Source organism: Pistacia vera, unplaced genomic scaffold (genome assembly GCF_008641045.1).
Source record: "Pistacia vera cultivar Batoury unplaced genomic scaffold, PisVer_v2 Contig119, whole genome shotgun sequence".
In the NCBI taxonomy this organism is placed as follows: Eukaryota; Viridiplantae; Streptophyta; class Magnoliopsida; order Sapindales; family Anacardiaceae; genus Pistacia; species Pistacia vera.
In genome coordinates, this window is record NW_022195237.1 from 159,184 (window position 1) to 177,446 (window position 18,263).

Sequence of the window (18,263 nt, forward strand, 5' to 3'; positions counted from 1 at the left end):
GGACAAAGAATCCGGAGAAGTATATGCTTTTTATTATTAATTACAATTATGGGTTAAAGTGTGTAAGGAATCCCCATAATTCTCAAATTTCGGCTCATCTTTCTGTTATCTTGTCTGTCTAATGTCACTTTCATTGTTTTGCTAGATTTACTTAATTTATGGTAATTAAAACAAGGAAAATTCGGGTGGAGAAATAGCAAAATGGGCTAACTCAACCCTTGTTTGGAACGATAAGAATGGCATTACAGCTATGATTATCTCTAATTTTCAGATTTTATGTGGCAAGTTATAGAATTAATTAACCATTTCAGATAACTGATAATGCAGTTGATGTTGATGGGCAGCAGAGCGTGCAAGTCAAACAGTCAGGTTGAGAGATCAGAGATTGACTCAATAGCACAAACACCTTAATTGTAGCCAAAATTTTCTTTCACAATTTCACGTCACATACTACTATTGCTTGAATGCTTTCACACAAACTATAAGAGATTTTGTCATCCACAAAGTCCTCCATTCACACTCAATCCATATGCCGTTTTGTGTTCGTTCCAAGTGTCCAATGATTACAAATTTTTGTGTGTATATGCTAATATGGTATTTGTTGGGCTGTCAACCGCACGTAGGCTTGGACAGACATTGGCTTTAAGCCTAAAGCCCAATGCAATGTAAAACCCACAAAAAAAAAAAGAAAAAAAAAAAAAAAAAAAAAGAAAAAAAAAAGAGTAATGCTATATATCCTACAGTTATAAAATAATGCAATAAGCAAATAAATAAAATGTCTTAGAATAAGAATGCAAGTAATAGCAGAGAAGCAAAAAATGCTAGAGCAAGGGCCCTTTGGTACAACTTTTTTACCCTATCCTATTTCACTATGATTGGATATGACCGATAGTGCGCCGATTTGATATTTTTCGGTTAGATCCACCGTGAATTTGACTAAAAATGTCAACCTATGGCACCAGATTTGGTCATCGTTGACGGCCATATCTTGACTGTCGTCGTTTGGTCATCAACGATAGCCAATCTGTTATATTAGGGGTATAAAGCGGATCCAGGAATTTCTGTTAAGGTGGATCAAAATAAAAACTAATTACACATTAATATTTTTGTCCTTTAATATTTCTATTAGGGTTAGTCAAAATCCAAAAATTGTAGATATATTAATATTTTTTTAAAAAAATTGCCCACCCTCAACTAGTGCTGCATCCACCCCTGCTATTGGGTGCATAAAGTTGCCTCATTAAAGCCTAACTAGGAAAAACCCTGAGGGATAGAAACCTAGTGAAGGAAAAAAAAATAAAAATAGAGTATAAACTTTCCTTCAAGTCAATTACTCCTTTCATTATGCATACTCCCCTTATTGTTGACATGGCCCCTTTGAAAGTCTTTTGAGCTACCGCATTACTATCTTATGTACCAACTTTCTAAATGTGTCTGTTGGTAGTGCCTGGGTGAATAAATTTGCCCGATTATCACTTGAACACACTTGTTGGACATCAATATATCCATTCTTTTCGAGTTCGAGCATGTATGTTTAGTTCTATCCATAGTTAGTAAATACGGTTACGGTAAAAAAACGGTACGGGAATTTTACGGGAATGATACGGCAAACAGTGAAAAATACGTTTATAAAAATTCGGTCTTAAAATTCGGATACGGAAAAAATACTATACGGGTATATACGGGTTTAATACGGTATATTGTCAATAATACGTTTTGAAAAATACGATAATATTAATCCTAATTTTAGTATTTTTTATGATCATTGAATTAATTATTCTCTATTTTTTTTATAAGTGTATGATTTATATCTTTTTTAATTATAATATTTTAGTTTATTATTACAAATATTATAGAAATGACCAATTATTAAATAAAATAAATAATTTTATTTGTCTTTTAAGTTGAAGAAGAAGAAGATAAGATGAACAGTAGTGTTTGTTGAAGAATAGTTGAAGAGGATGAGAGATAGAGACGCCAAAAAAGAGAAGAAGAGAGAAAGAGGGCACAAAAAAAGAGAAAAAGAAAGAAGAGGGCGCCAAAGAAAGAAAGAGAAAAGAAGCGGGCGCAGAAAAGGGCAGAAAAGGCGCCAAAAAGAGATTGACATCGTGCTTAAGAGGTTGAGCATAAAACGACGTTGTTTTGATCAAATTTCACCTAAAACGACGTCGTTTTGGCTCAGTAAATAACAAAATTTTATTTTTAAAAATATGGCTGAATTATACAGGAATTATATGTGAATTATACACGAATTATACGGCTAAGACATATAATTCGCGTATAATTCAGCTGTGCTTATAGAATACGGAAATTTGCGTTTTATACGCGAATTATATGGTTGGGTGTATAATTCGCATATAAAACACGAATTTACTAACTAGGGTTCTATCACCTTTAATATAACATCTTTTAATTTCTGCAATACAAATTGCATCGTCTTCATGTAATATTGTTGGGCTACATGTGATTGATGATAACCCACGTCTCACCGATATGTTGTATCACAAATCTTAGTCAAATGCACTCACAACTTGCTTTCATTAATTGCCAATAACTTTGGATGATTTGATGAGGTAGCAACAAATGTTTGTTTTACAAATCGTCCAGATACGACAATATCACCACATGTGAATAAATACCCTATTTGTGATCGAGCTTTATGTGGATTTGAAAGGTGATAAGCATCAGCATATCCACATAATTATGAATTTGATCCCTTTGAGTAAGAAACCCGTATCAGTTGTCCTGTGAAGGTAACAAAATGTATGCTTAACACCATTCCAGTGCTTTCAAATTGGTGCTTCAAAACATCTTGCCAATAAATAAAGGGTGAGTATGGGTAACATGTAGAATCAGAATCGGAATCGGAATTGGAACCTACCGGATTGTCAATGTGTAGGTAGGTTCCGGTTCCAATTTTTTGGAACGTTGTTGTGAGGTCTGGTTCTGATTCCTATATGTGCAGGAATTGGAACCTGTGATGGGAACTTGAAACGGGTACCTTGGTGGGTACTCAGGCACAGAACTGAATTGGAACCGAGTCTGGGTACCCAAGTAGGAACTTGTATTGGAACCTAGATTTAAATGAAATATCAGTAAAGAATTGGAGGTCTTTCGTAATTTTACATATAAAAAATTTAAAATGGCTAAAGGACTGAATGTTATATAAAAAATCATAGTGTACCAATAACAATAACCTAATCAAATATATATACAATAATTATACATATATACTTCACCATATAATAAAACTTTAATATTTTATAATATTAAAGTTTTGATTAGTTAAGTGTATAAAATATAATTGGAATTAGGATCCAATTAAAAGTGTTATAATGTTATTAAAGAATTATTTTTTATAAAATAATATTTGATTGAATAATATTTAGTTATTTACTTCAATTATCAAGTTTAAGTATATTCATAGAATTAGTAATTAATAATTATATATCATAAATTGATAGACATTATTACATTACTAGTTAAATGATTAACTAATTATTATGATTGTACAGTACATTATAACATTAGAATTTACTACATTAGTACATTACATAATTAAATGATTAGAAATTTAATTAATTATAACATTACATTATAATACTTAATTAATTGTAACATTACATTATAAACATTAGTAATTTATTACATTAGTACATTACTAAATTAAATGATTAAAAAATTAATTAATTATAACATTAAATTATAGTTAAATGATTAGCTAATTAATTAAAATTACGTTATGAACATTAGTAATTTATACATTAGCACATTACTTAATTAAATTATTAGAAATTTAATAATTATAACATTACATTATAGATTATAGTATGATTACTTAATTAATTATAATATTACATTATAAACATTGTAATTTACTACGTTATTACAATTTAATTAAATGATTAGATATTATAGTATGACAATTCATGCTCATGAGTCACGATATATTAAGAAATCATTAAACAAACTTAAAGTTAGAGTCATACTAATTTTTTAATTAGATTCATAAATCATAATAATAATAATATTTATTTTATCTTTTGTCGCAAATTCATAATAATGTTAATTTAACTTATTTTCACTCTAGTAATTATAATATTATAATATTTGTATTTTTGGATAATAAAGTTTACTAAAATTTAATTCCGTAACTATACTTTGTAAAATATATATATTTATAATTTTAAGGTTTTCTTCATATGTCAGGGATGTATTTCTAAAATTTTAAGGTTGTTTGTCATTTTTAAACTAATGGGGGTAACTAATTTTTTACAAGGTACACGGGTAAGGAACCAAAAACCTACATTTCGGTTCCAGTTTCGGTTCCTTTTCCTAGGAACCTATAGGTTCCGGTTCCCCCAAAAAACTCAAGGTACTGGAATCGCTCACCCCTAAATAAATTGATTAAAAAAAAAAAAAAAATAATAGGTCGTGTACTATTGTAAGCTCATAAGAGCACCAATTGTATTGAGATATGATACTTCAAGATCAAGAATTTCTTTGTTAACTTCTTAGGACGAAATAGATATTCTTCACATCAAGTGATCAGACGACCATTAGAATGCTTAATGTGGTGTCAAAACGGTTAGAGTAGGTGCCCTAGAGCCAATCAATTATTGTAAGATTGACTCTATAATAAATGTTTATTTATCAAATAAATACATATTCTTCTATATCGTGTAAATCATAGTTATATGTAATGATATATGTCTTAAGATGGTAGAACCGTGACGAGGGTATTAAGTTTTCAAATCTTGATAGTGAGAATCCTATGATCACATATGGTGTCATTCTAGAAATGTCCATAGCCCAAGTATTATTCTGACCAAGGACACAGATAATACAGTAAGGTTATCATAAAGTTGAATGACCATGTCGAAAGGCTGTGACTGATCTCACTTGTCAAAGTTGTTGCTGCAACTGGTGCATGCATGCTGCTTGCTAGAGGCAAGTCACTGGACAGACCCACCAAAGGAATCCATAAGATGGTAACCCTAGTGTCTATGGAATAAATCCTCTAACGGATGGTGGTGCATGTGATCCTTAGACTGAGATCATCAGAGCGTCTTGTGCACCAATTGGTGTAGTTTGATGCTAGCCCAACGTAGTTATATTCAGAGCTATCAATACAATAGTGATGGCTATATTGAGAAGTGTATTGAGACTATGGTGGATCAACAAAGGATTCATCACTTTGGGTAGGGAGAATTATTCCATAGGTAATTTGTAAATGACAATGACACTAAATCTATGGCCACAGTGGGATTGAGTTGATGCTCAATCCATTATTATTCTGGTCATTAGTCCATAACTGAATACAAACAGGCGAGTATCTGAGGTTGACATTATTTCTGTATTTCAGTCTCGATGAGATAACAAATGATGAAAGGATTTGATGTGACGGTAACCATATCATTGACAGGCTGCAGTTTCGTTGAATCCGAATCTATCGGGTGGCCATGATGCCTTGCTAGGGGCCAATCTTGGTCTATAGTAGTGAGATGATTAATTGATATTAATTGCGATACTCACACTGCCGTATGATGAGGAGCCTATGGGTCCGCATTAGAAGAAATTTAAGAATCAATTTGTAGGAAGGGATTTTCATCTTTCCAGACGAAAGGGTATTTTGGTAATCTCACAGTGCAATTAAATTTGCCGAGATTGTTATATATTTAATTTATATTAAAATAAATTAGTGAGATTATATTTAAATATATCTATGTATATATTAAAAATTATTATTATAAATTAAATGTTAATATATTAATTGATTTTAATTATAATAATAATTAATTATTAAAATACCATAATGGGTGGCTTGGCTGCAAGGGTGAATAGGGATGAAGCTCATGACTATTCCTAAGTGGAATAGGGTTTTAACTGTTGTACATATAAGTGCAACTTAAAATTAACAAAGGTGATATATCATTCAATAAAAAAAAACCCTGGTCACCTTATCTCTCTCTCTCTCACGTTAACTCTTGTGTGAAGAAGAAATTTTTTCTTATTCTTCTTTCTTGATTATGAAGCCCTTGATTGTTCTAACAAAATAATTAAGGGTTTGCGGATTATCTTCATGTGGACTTCCGTGAGTGCGACTACATTGGATCGATTAGCGAGAATCTCGTGAACAGTGTCGAGTGACATAATCCAGTGAACAGTTTGATGAACAGTAACTGGTGAACGTCTTCAAAGTCAGAGATATTCGGAGAAGCCTCCAAACGTCAGTATGAACTAAATCCTGTATGGATTTGTTTTATACAATTTATTTTCCATTTCAGTTTATGCATGAAAAAGTTATAATCTGTACTCGGATCTTGATTCGTGTAATTGATCAATTTGTTTTAAATATTACGTTTTTTCATTGTACGAATCTGGTCAGTTACTGATAGTGGTATCAGAGCCTCGGGTACCAGAGTATAATGTTTAATCGTTGTTGATAACATATATTTGATTGATCATGTGATGCACAAATTGATTGTTTTAAATCTGTAAAATTTTGTTTAATTGATCAATTGACTAATAATGTGTTGATGAATGACTTAGGTTGGTTGATGTCTTGGTCGAATGCTTGTGCATTCGATTCGATTTGGATCCATTACGTTACATGAAAAACTGCAAAAAGGGTTACTGTGCGATCACTATTTTGCCGCGTTAGCCACAGTAAAATAACACTTTGCCGCGGCGAGAGGCAAAAATGTGAATCTGGCCGTGGCAAAATAAACCTTCACCGCAACGACTTGCCGGAAAAGTAGATCTAGTTGCGGCGAAAAAAAACTTTGCCATGGCATCAAAGTCTCTGGAAAATTTTGCGTTTTCTGGAAGTTTAGGTATTTGCCGCGATGAAATAAACTTTGCACAGCAACCATGTGTGTATGAACTTCGTTGGAGCGAATAATCATTCGCCGCGGCAAGAAAGCTCTATTTTGTTTTGCTTTTCTGTTTTCGCACAAGGGCCAAATTGTAGTTTTTGAACCTATAAAGCCAATAATAATTCTGCACATATAAAAAGGGTAATTTAATAATTCCACACCCAAATTCAAAATATTAATTTTGGATGTATGCAATGTTCTTGTTTGAAATTGATGGTGCTTGGTACATGAGCCTAGACCTTTGGTAGTTTTGTAATTTTGGGTTTGCTTGTAATTTTATAAGGAAATAGGAAATGCATGTCGCCTCTCTCTCTCTTCTCTCTTCTCTCTTCTCTCTTAATCTTCATGTATTTCTTTTCTCATCTCACTCCCCTGTATGTAATGCGATTCTATTTTACCGTGTAAATTAGAATAGAGTTTTTTTTTATTATAAAATACTTTGTAATGATCGTGAAGAAGAAATGAAGGAGCCATGAAGGAAATAACTTGAAGACCCAAGATTTACTTTTAAACCCCTAGTGGAATCGATTCCTTTAGGCTCAAGGAAATGGTTTTAGTGGGCCATGTACTAGCACATTTTATTTTGTTTAGAATGCATGCTAAGGTTGAATGTTCAATAACATACCAAACAATGATATTATACAAAGATAATAATTTGGTGGACATTATAAAAACCCTAAACTTAAGTATATTAAGTCACATATGCCTTCCATCACCATGGTTTTAATCAAACCACTGTTGTCGAAACCTTGTTTACCAAAGCGAAGGGTACACTTCTACCATAGGAGGTTAAGATTCATTGGAGTTTCCTTAATGGTGATGGTCGACTTAAAATGGCAGTTTTGCCTGTTCGCCAAAGCGAAGGTTGATAAACAGTCATAGGCATAGTAAAGAAGTACACTCATGTGTGTACGTGGGACATGTAGTGTCCACTCTACTGATACTGAGAATCACACTTGAGGACAATGGCTTCAGTCATCGTATTGTGTGATTAGCTTGTTGGCTTACTATTGGAGTATGTGCCCTAGAGCCAATCAATTATTGTGGAATTGACTCTTTGTAATAATGTTTATTAATCAATAAAAGGAATTATCTACTATATCATGTAAACCATAGTTATATGTATTGATATATGTCCTTAGAATGGTAGAACCGTGACGAGGGTATCAAGTGTTTCAAATCTTGATAGTGAAAACCCTATGAGCACATATGGTGGCCATTCTAGAAACGTTCATAGCCCTAGTATTATTCTGAAGTAAGGGCACAAATAATATGGTAAGGCTATCATAGTGTTAAACGACCCTGTCGAAAGGTAGTGACTGATCTCACTTGTCAAGGTTGTTTGGTGACAACCTGGCGTAACACATAGGTGCTTGCAATAGGCAAGTTCACTAGACTGACCCACCAGAGGATTCCATATGGATGGTAACCCCAGTGTTTGTGGAACAAGTCCTCTAGCGAATGGTGGTGCATGTGATCCTTAGACTTGAGATCATTGAAGCGCCTTGTGCACCGATTGGTGTAGTGTGACACTAGCCCAATGCAGTTCTATTTAGAGCTGTCAATATGGTAGTGATTGGCTGCATTGAGAAGTGTATCAAGACTATGGTGGATCGACAGAGGGTTCATCACTCCTAGGTACGAGAGAAGTTATCTCACGGCGCAATTCAGTTAATGACAATGGCAGTAAATCTGTGATCACAGTGAGATTGAGTTGTTGCTTAATCCAATTCATTATTCTGGTCATTGGTCTAGTAACTGAATACAAACATATCGAGAGAAACTGAGGTTGACACTATACTTGTGCCACAGTCTCGATGAGATAACAGATGATGAAAAGATTTGATTGTACGGTAACTATATCGTTGACAAGTAGCTGCTTCGCTGAATCCGAATATATCAGGTGGTCATGATGCGTTGCTAGGGGCCAATCTTGGTCTATGTGTAGTGAGACGATTAATTGGTGTTAATCTTAATCGCGATACTACACACTGCTGGTATGATGAGGAGCCTACGGGTCACACACATAGAAGATAATTTAAGAATAAGTTTATGAGAAGGGCGTTTTTGTCTTTTTAGGTGAAAAGGTATTTTCGTAATCTCACAATGCAATTAAATTTGCTGAGGTTGTTGCCTTTATTTAATTTGACATTAAAAATTAAATAAGTGAGATTATATTTAAATATGTGTACGTATATATTTAAATATGTGTGTGCATATATTTAAATGAATTATTGTTATTGTTAAATGTTAATATATTTTACATATATCAATTGAATTGAATTGAATTGAAATAATAATAATAATAATAATAAAAAAATATCTAAATGGAGCTGTTTGGACATAGGGGTTGTTTGGGTTGGTGCCCAAGCCCATTCCATGATAGAATAGGGCATTGTGTGCACTATATAAGTGCAGGATTTTTGTGAATTAAATAACAATTCATTCAATCACTTTTGATTAAAAATTCCAGCCCCTTTTCTCTCTTCCCACTCCACTTTACATTTGGTTGAATCAAATATTTCACTTGATTCTTGTTCTTGGTTCTTAAGGCTAAAAAGGATTTAGTAAATCTCTCTTTAGTTCCTTGGGGTTATCTTCGTGTGGACTACCATTGGTTCGATCCTACTCTTGGATCGGTAGCGAAACCCATTTAGAGACAAGGTTGAAGGAGCCTCCAAACGTGCATATGAATTCTTAACTCTAATATGATTTTTTTGCAGATTTTGATTTAACGTATAAATTGAAAATTTGTGCCCTGATCTTGGTTCTAAGGGAATGATCTACTGTTATATATATTTTTTTTCCACTGCCATCACTTGATCATTTCCTAACAGTGGTATCAGAGCCTAGGGTACCAGATTTTATAGTTTAATGTATGTTTAATTACATGTATTTGATTGAAAACATATTTCCTTGTTGAATCTGCACAAAATCTTCCTTGAAAGCATGTTTTAAGAAATCAATTTAATTGATTAATTTAATTTGTTGATGATCCGCAAACATTGGTATATTTGGATATGGATTTTTGTTGAAATCAGAAGTTTGGATTGGTTGCAAAATCCGTTTGGCGTATTTTTGGTGGTTGGTTGAACTAATTAAATGTTACAGATCAGTGTATGCTCGCCGTGGCGATATAACCCATTGCTGCAGTGATCGTTGTTTGGCATACTCACTGATTGAAAATCAGCGCTCGTCGCGACAATATAACCTATTGCCGCAGTGATCATCCTTAGCGCGATCGCTGATTGAATATCAGCGCTCGCCGCTGCAGTTGTCCTTAGCGCGATCGTTGATTGAATATCAGCGCTTGTCGCGACGATTGTAGTCTAAGGTGCGCGTTGACGAAAATCAACGCTCGTCGCAACGATCGTGTAACGCCCCACTTGAGGTATGTACTTAAGTTTTGCTGTATTGCTTAAATGTTTATTAATTCAGCTTTGATTGAGTTTGTAGGTTGAGTTGGTTGAGTGTTTGCCTTGAAATTGAGTGAGATTTGAGGAATTTTAGAATTTCAGTCTTCGCTGCGGCGATGTTGGCTTCGAGTAAGATGGTGTCGACTTTGTAATTCTTCGCTAGGGCGACGAAAGTTTCTTCGCCGTGGCGAAGGGCCAGTTGAAAAGTTTAAGAAAGTTTCTAGATATTTTTCCATAAGGGTTAAATGACCATTCTACCCCTAATTAGCAGGAAAAGTGGGGAGTAAAATGCAAGGAAATTTCATGGAGAATAAGTTAGTATGGGGGTGTGAGTGTAATGAATCAAATGATATAGATAGAATTTTTAAAGAAGAAAAAGGGCAAAGTTGGGAAGTGATGATTTTCTCATGAGTTAAAAAGGGTTAAGTGTAATAAACCCTCCATTTCATTCTTCTCCACCGCCATACCCATTCTCTCAATTCTCTCCATTTTGCTTTCAATTGTTCCAAGATTTCCAAGGGGTTTAAGAGAGCTTTTGAGTAACTTTGAGTAGAGATTTCATCTAAAGCATCCTAAGGTAAGGATTCTTGCTTTAGATGTGAGTTTTGCTTAAGGTTTTATTGAAGTCTTATATGGTTTTTGTTGTTGTTGTTGTTGAGTTGTAGAGAGAAGACAAGACAACAAGGGAAAGGAAAAGTGCTAAAGAAGTCACTTTTTCACAAGGTAAGTAAATCCAACCAAGTTGAGACTTGAATGAGTTTTTGAGTAGAGATTTAGTATAGATGTATGCATGTACAAGTATGTTTATGTTTGTTGAGAAATTGAGTTGAGATGAGATTTTATTTTGTGGTGGTTGGATGCACTTCATGTATGAGAAGTATTTGAATGTGTATTGAGAAGTGGAAAGTGAGTTAAAGTTTGGGAGATGTTGTGTAAACCTATTTGGAAGTGTTTTCTTTGACAGGGTTTATGGTTATTTGAGGGAGTTTTCTCCCAATTTGGATGGCTAGAGAATGTAGTAGAGTAGTAATTATAGTAAAGATTTTGTATGCACATGAATTGTTTGATGAAATGCCTAAGAGGAATATGAGCATGAATTATGAACCTTAATTCTTGCAACATTGCATATTGACATTTTCTAATTGCATTAATGAGCATAAACCACCCATGTGTATTAATTGTGTATTGGGTAATTAGCTTGAGAGAGAATGTCGAGACTTTCGAGTATGAGTCACACTATGAGTATTAGTTTGAGAAAGAGTAGAGAATGTTGAGAATGTTGAGAATAAGCTTCTCTACTAGTAAAGAGAAAGAGAAATTGAGCACTAGAGAATAAAAGAAATAAATTTGCTAAAAAGAGAATAGAGTAGGTTGTGCGATGGGGAACCAGTGAGTAATGGGTAGAGTATTCCCGCATGTACGCCGTATTGAGTGAGCGGCATGAGTATGAGAGAGATAAGTGGTGTAACCCGTGAGAGTGCGTGCGAATGAGGGCTATACTCGAGAGATAGATTATATACTCACATGGCCAAGGGTTCCGAATCCATGCATAACCGAGTCCGATCGGCTAGAATGAGTAGAAGTCAAGGATAATGGGAGCGAGTCTCGGCCGTGCCTCCGGTAAGATGAGGCCGTGACTTACAAAAGAGAGTTAATAGCAAAGAGTTATGAGAAAGAGAAAATAGAGAGTAAATGAGAATTGTAAGGAAAGAATTAGAGAGAGAGTTGCGGGGATAGATGAGTAGAGGATTTACTTACTGAGCCTTAGTTGTGCTCACCACGTTGTTTCCTATGTTTTTGCAGGATCTAGGTGAGGATACAGTCGGATGGGCGTCAGCAAGCGAAGGGAAATGGCTACACTGTCCACCCTGTTTTTGATGCTGTTGTACATGATACAACTTTTTGTATAAAGAGTGTATATGTTTAATAAAAGAAAAATTTGGGCCCAACCTTTATGCTTTCTTACATGTATTTTTACTATGTATATTTTAAAAGAATATGAGTAGAATGGAGTCGTTACAGATCGCACGTGATGTATGTATGCGACGCAAATCAGCACATGCTGCGGCGATATAATCCATCGCCGCAGCTAGCATACTTTCGAGTGTGCAGGGGCCAAAGTGAAAAGTTTCAAAACTTTTGGACCAAATATAGATATACAAATTGTCAAGGGGTAATTAATAATTAACCTACCCAATTCAAAAATTGATTGTTTTTGAATTGGGATAGTATTAAAACTCTCATCTTCGTGTACACCCCAGCATAATGGTGTATCTAAAAGAGGGGATTAAGACCTAACTTGATATGGTTAGATCCTTGATGAGTTTCTATGACTTTCCCACATAATTCTAGGGTCGTGCCCTAGAAACTGCGACTCATGTACCAAACAGTGTGCCGTCAGGGTCTATAGATAAGACTCCATATGATCAATAGAGTGGGCAAAAGTTCAACTTGTCTTATTTAAGGATTGGGATTTGCGAAGCTTATGGCAAGAAATTAACTTTGAAAAAGATGGGCCCGAAGTCCTGTACATGTATATTTGTGGAGTATCCTGAGGAGACCAAAGGATACTACTTCTACCATCCAGAACAGCGCAAAATTTTTATCGCTCGTACTGGTGTCTTCATAGAAAAGGAATTTTTCCAAGAAGTACTAGTGGGAGAAAAGTAGAACTAGATGAAGTTCTAATACCACAAGATACATTAGACAAAAGACGGGTAGATGTGCCACAAGAGGTGGTTGAACATCGCGAAGAGGTTACTCCACAATTTGTGGATCAAAGTGAACCACCTCAGGTAGCACAAGAGCTACGCAGATCAGGGAGAGTACATCATCAGTCTGAGAGATATGGTTTTCTCGTTACTCAACGTGGTGACGTACTAGTCTACTAAGACAATAAACCCAAAACCTGCGATAAAGCTATATCTAATCTAGATTCTGTTAAATGGTTTAAAGCCATAAAATCTGAGATGGACTCCATGTACTAGAACCAGTGATGGTTTTCTGGTGGATTCACCTGAAAAGGGTAAAACCCATAGGGTGTAAATGGGTGTTCAAGAAGAAGACTGGCATGGATGGCAAGGTGCATACATATAAAGCACGACTGGTTGCCAAAGGTTTCAAACAAATTCATGGTATTGACTATGAAGAAACCTTCTGCCGGTTGCCATGATTAGATCTATCTAGATTATGCTTGCGATTGCTGCATATTATGACTATGAGATTTGTCAAATGAATGTTATAACTGCTTTCCTAAATGAAAACCTTGAAGATGATGCGTATATGACACAACCCAATGGTTTCATTCTTGATGGAAAGGCTAATAAGATATGCAAGTTGCAGAGGTCCATAAATGGGCTTAGGAACTGGAACATTCGTTTTGATGAAGCCGCAAAAGAATTCGGTTTTATCAAGAACGAAGATGAGGCTTGTGTTTATAAGAAGGTAAGTGAGAGTGCAATGGCATTCCTAGTGTTGTATATTGATGACATTCTTCTAATTGGGAATGACATACCAAACTTGCAGCTGGTAAAGACTTGGTTATCCAAGTGCTTCTCCATGAAAGACTTAGGAGAAACAACCTACATTCTTTGAATGAAGATCTATTGGGATAGAACATGTAGGTTGCTTAAACTAAGTCAAATTACATAGGCAAGGTCCTGAACATATTCAGTATGGAAGAATCTAAGAAGGGATTTCTTCTGATGGCACATGGTGTCTATCTCTGTAAGGATATGTATCCTTAACCACACGATGAGAGAGATAGAATGAAAAGGATCACACATGCTTCAGTAAGTGGATCCATCTTGTATGCTCAGATTGATATCTAATGTGCATCAAGCACTTGTAGTGGATATTAATCAGAATCAAATGAGCAATGCCATGTTGTATGCTCGGATGGATGTCTCATGTGCACCAAGCACTTGTGAGGATATCAATAAGATCTTAGTGAGCAATGCTGTGATTGCATGCTCAAAATTATATCTTATGTGCATTAAGCACTTGTAGAAGATATCAATAGGATCTAAGTGAGCTATATGTTATGTACTTAGATTGATGTCTTATGTATATTCAGCACTAGTAGAAGATATCAATCAGATCCAAGTGAGTGACACTGGATGAGTGTCAATGGACATCCTTAAGCGCTTGAAAAGGCTTAAGAATGTGATCTTGGATTATGGAGGGGAGGATAAGATCATTGCAAGAGGATACTGTGATGCTATTTTCAAACGAATAAAAATGATTATAGTTCACAATTTGGGATTGTATATTTGGTCTCAATGTAGCTGTAGTGAGTTGGAAGAGCTTAAATCGGTGTACTGCAGCGAATTCTACAATTGATGCTAAGTATATTGCATTATTTAATGCAGCCGTCTAGGTGGTTTGGATCAAGAAGTTCATTACTGAACTTGATGTAGTTCCAAGCATTGCTGATCTAGTATAGTTCTACTATGATAACAATAGAGCCATTGTTGTGGCTGAGGAATCACAGTCTCACTAGTAATCCAAACACATACTTAGTTGATTCAATCTGATCTAAGAGATCGATCAGAAAGGGAATGTGCAGATTTGCAGAATACCTACTAACCCACTATTGAAGTTTCTGTTGTAGCAGAAGCATGATGGGCACATAGGTCATTCAATGTTGAGTGCATGAATGATTGGCTATAGTGCAAGTAGGAGATTATTGGAGTAGGTGCCCTAGAGCCAATCAATTATTATGGAATTGACTCTTTGTAATAATATTTATTAATCAATAAAAGGCATTATCTACTATATCATGTAAACCATAGTTATATGTATTGATATATGTCCTTAGAATGGTAGAACCGTGACGAGGATATCAAGTGTTTCAAATCTTGATAGTGAGAACCCTATAAGCACATATGGTGGCCATTCTAGAAACGTCCGTAGCCCCAATATTATTCTAAAGTAAGGACACAGAGAATATGGTAAGGCTATCATAGTGTTGAATGACCCTGTCGAAAGGCAGTGATTGATCTCACTTGTCAAGGTTGTTTGGTGACAACCTAGTGCAACACATGGGTGCTTGCTAGAGGCAAGTTCACTAGATTGACCCACTAGAGGATTCCATATGGATGGTAACCGCATTGTCTATGGAACAAATCCTCTAACAAATGGTGGTGCATGTGATCCTTAGATTGAGATCAGCGGAGCGCCTTGTGCACCGATTAATATAGTTTGACACTAAACCAACACAGTTCTATTCAGAGTTGTCAATGCGGTAGTGATTGGCTGCTTCGAGGAGTGTATCAAGACTATGGTGGATCGACAGAGGATTCATCACTCCTGGGTACAGGAGAAGTTATCTCATGGCGCAATTCAGTTAATGACAATGGCAGTAAATCTGTGATCACAGTGGGATTGAGTTGTTGCTCAATCTAATTCATTATTCTGGTCATTGGTCTAGTAACTGAATACAAACATATCGAGAGTAACTGAGGTTGACACTATTTCTATGCCACAGTCTCGATGAGATAACAGATGGTGAAAGGATTTGATAGTACGATAACCATATCGTTGACAGGTAGCTGCTTCGCTGAATCCGAATCTATCGGGTGGCCATGATGTCTTGCTAGGGGCCAATCTTGGTATGTGTGTAGTGAGACGATTAATTGGTGTTAATTGTGATACTACACACTACTGGTATGATGAGGAGTCTATGGGCCACACACATAGAAGATAATTTAAAAATCAGTTTATGAGAAGGGCGTTTTTGTCTTTTTAGGTGAAAGGGTATTTTGGTAATCTCACAATACAATTAAATTTGCTGAGGTTGTTGCCTTTATTTAATTTGACATTAAAAATTAAATAAGTGAGATTATATTTAAATATGTGTACGCATATATTTAAATGAATTATTGTTATTGTTAAATGTTAATATATTTTACATATATCAATTGAATTGAATTGAATTGAAATAATAATAATAAAAATAAAAAAATATCTAAATGGGTCTGTTTGGACATAGGGGTTGTTTGGGTTGGTGCCCAAGCCTATTCCATGATGGAATAGGGCATTGTATGCACTGTATAAGTGCAGGATTTTTGTGAATTAAATAACAATTCATTCAATCACTTTTGATTAAAAATTCCAACCCCCTTTTCTCTCTTCCCACGCCACTTTACATTTGGTTGAATCAAATATTTCACTTGATTCTTGTTCTTGGTTTTTAAGGCTAAAAAGGATTTAGTAAATCCCTCTTTAGTTCCTTGGGGTTATCTTCGTGTGGACTACCATTGGTTAGATCCTACTCTTGGATCGGTAGCGAAACCCATTCAGAGATAAGGTTGAAGGAGCCTCCAAAAGTGCGTATGAATTCTTAACACTATTCTGATTTTTCTGCATATTTTGATTTAACGTATAAACTGAAAATTTGTGCCCTAATCTTGGTTCTAAGGGAACGATCTACTGTTATATATTTTTGTTTTTTGCTACCATCACTTGATCATTTCCTAACCCACATTTGAGGTTGGTAATGGGAGCTATCAACTGGTATGGATTAAGTTTGTTAGCCTATCTAATCAACCCATTTTGGCTTGTTCACCAAAGTGAAGGTTTGAAATGGGCTAGATAGGATCTTAGTCCACTAAGAAAGCCAACGGGCTTTCTCGAGTTAATAGTGAGGGCTATTGGCTTAAGGAAAATAGTGGGAGCGATTATCTAATAAAAGGCCTTATTAAATAATGAAAATAAACATGATAATAACTTTACTTTTATGTATTGTAGATTCATTTAAAGATGAGCAATATCAACCTATGATAGATAATTGAGAACGAAAACAAGCTGGATGGATCTAATTTCTCAAATTGGTATTGAAATCTTCAGATTCTACTAATGTTCGAAAAGAAATTATATATCCTTGACAAGCCTTATTTGGCTGAGCATGATCCTGATGCCACTTAGGAAGTGAAGGAAACTTACCAAAGGTTCCTTGACGATGCTGATACTGTTCAATGCCTTATGTTAGCATCGATGACACTTGAGCTGCAAAAGCATTATGAGAATATGGACGTTGTTGCCATAATTCTGCACCTCAAGGAGCTTTTCGAAGGAAACGCTTGACATAAGAGGTACAAGGTATCGAGTGCGTTGTTTAGAAGTCGCATGACTGAGAGAGCCTAAGTTGGCCCTCATGTGCTCAAGATGATTGGGTACATAGAGAGGCTTGAGACTTTGGGATTTGGGTTAGATGCAGAATTACAAGTGGATTTAGTTTTGCAATCCTTACCTGATACTTTTTCATCGTTCATGATGAACTTCAATATGAACACCATGATGAAACCTCTGTTAGAGCTTCTGAACATGCTTAGGACTTTAGAGTAGGACATGAAAAAGTCCAAGCCTGTTTTACTAGTTGCTGCCAGTAAAGGAAAGGGTAAGGGCAAGGGAAAGGGCAAGGGAAAGGCCAAGACCAATCCCAAGCCCAAGCCCAAGCCCAAAGGACAGGATGCTCTCAAGCCTGAGGTGGCGTTAGGAAAGGTGGGAAGGTAGTTTGCTTCTATTGTGGCAAGCCTGGCCACTGGAGGAAACACTGCAAGGCTTTCCTTGCGAACAAGAAGAAGTCAAAGGCTTCGACTTTAGGTATGTACATGATTGAGATTAACTTCTCTCCTTCAACTTCTTGGGTCATTGACATAGGATGTGGTACTCACATTTGTACTGATGTGCAAGGACTAAGGCATAATAGATTGCTCGCCAAGGGCGAAGTGGACCTACGAGTTGGAAATATAGCACATGTGGCTCCATTAGTTGTTAGAGTAGATGCCCTAGAGCCAATCAATTATTATAGAATTGACTCTTTGTAATAATGTTCATTAATCAATAAAAGGCATTTTATTTTATATCGCGTAAATCATTATTATTGCAATATGTATTAATATATGTCCTTAGAATGGTAAAACCGTGACGAGGGTATCAAGTGTTTCAAATCTTGATAGTGAGAACC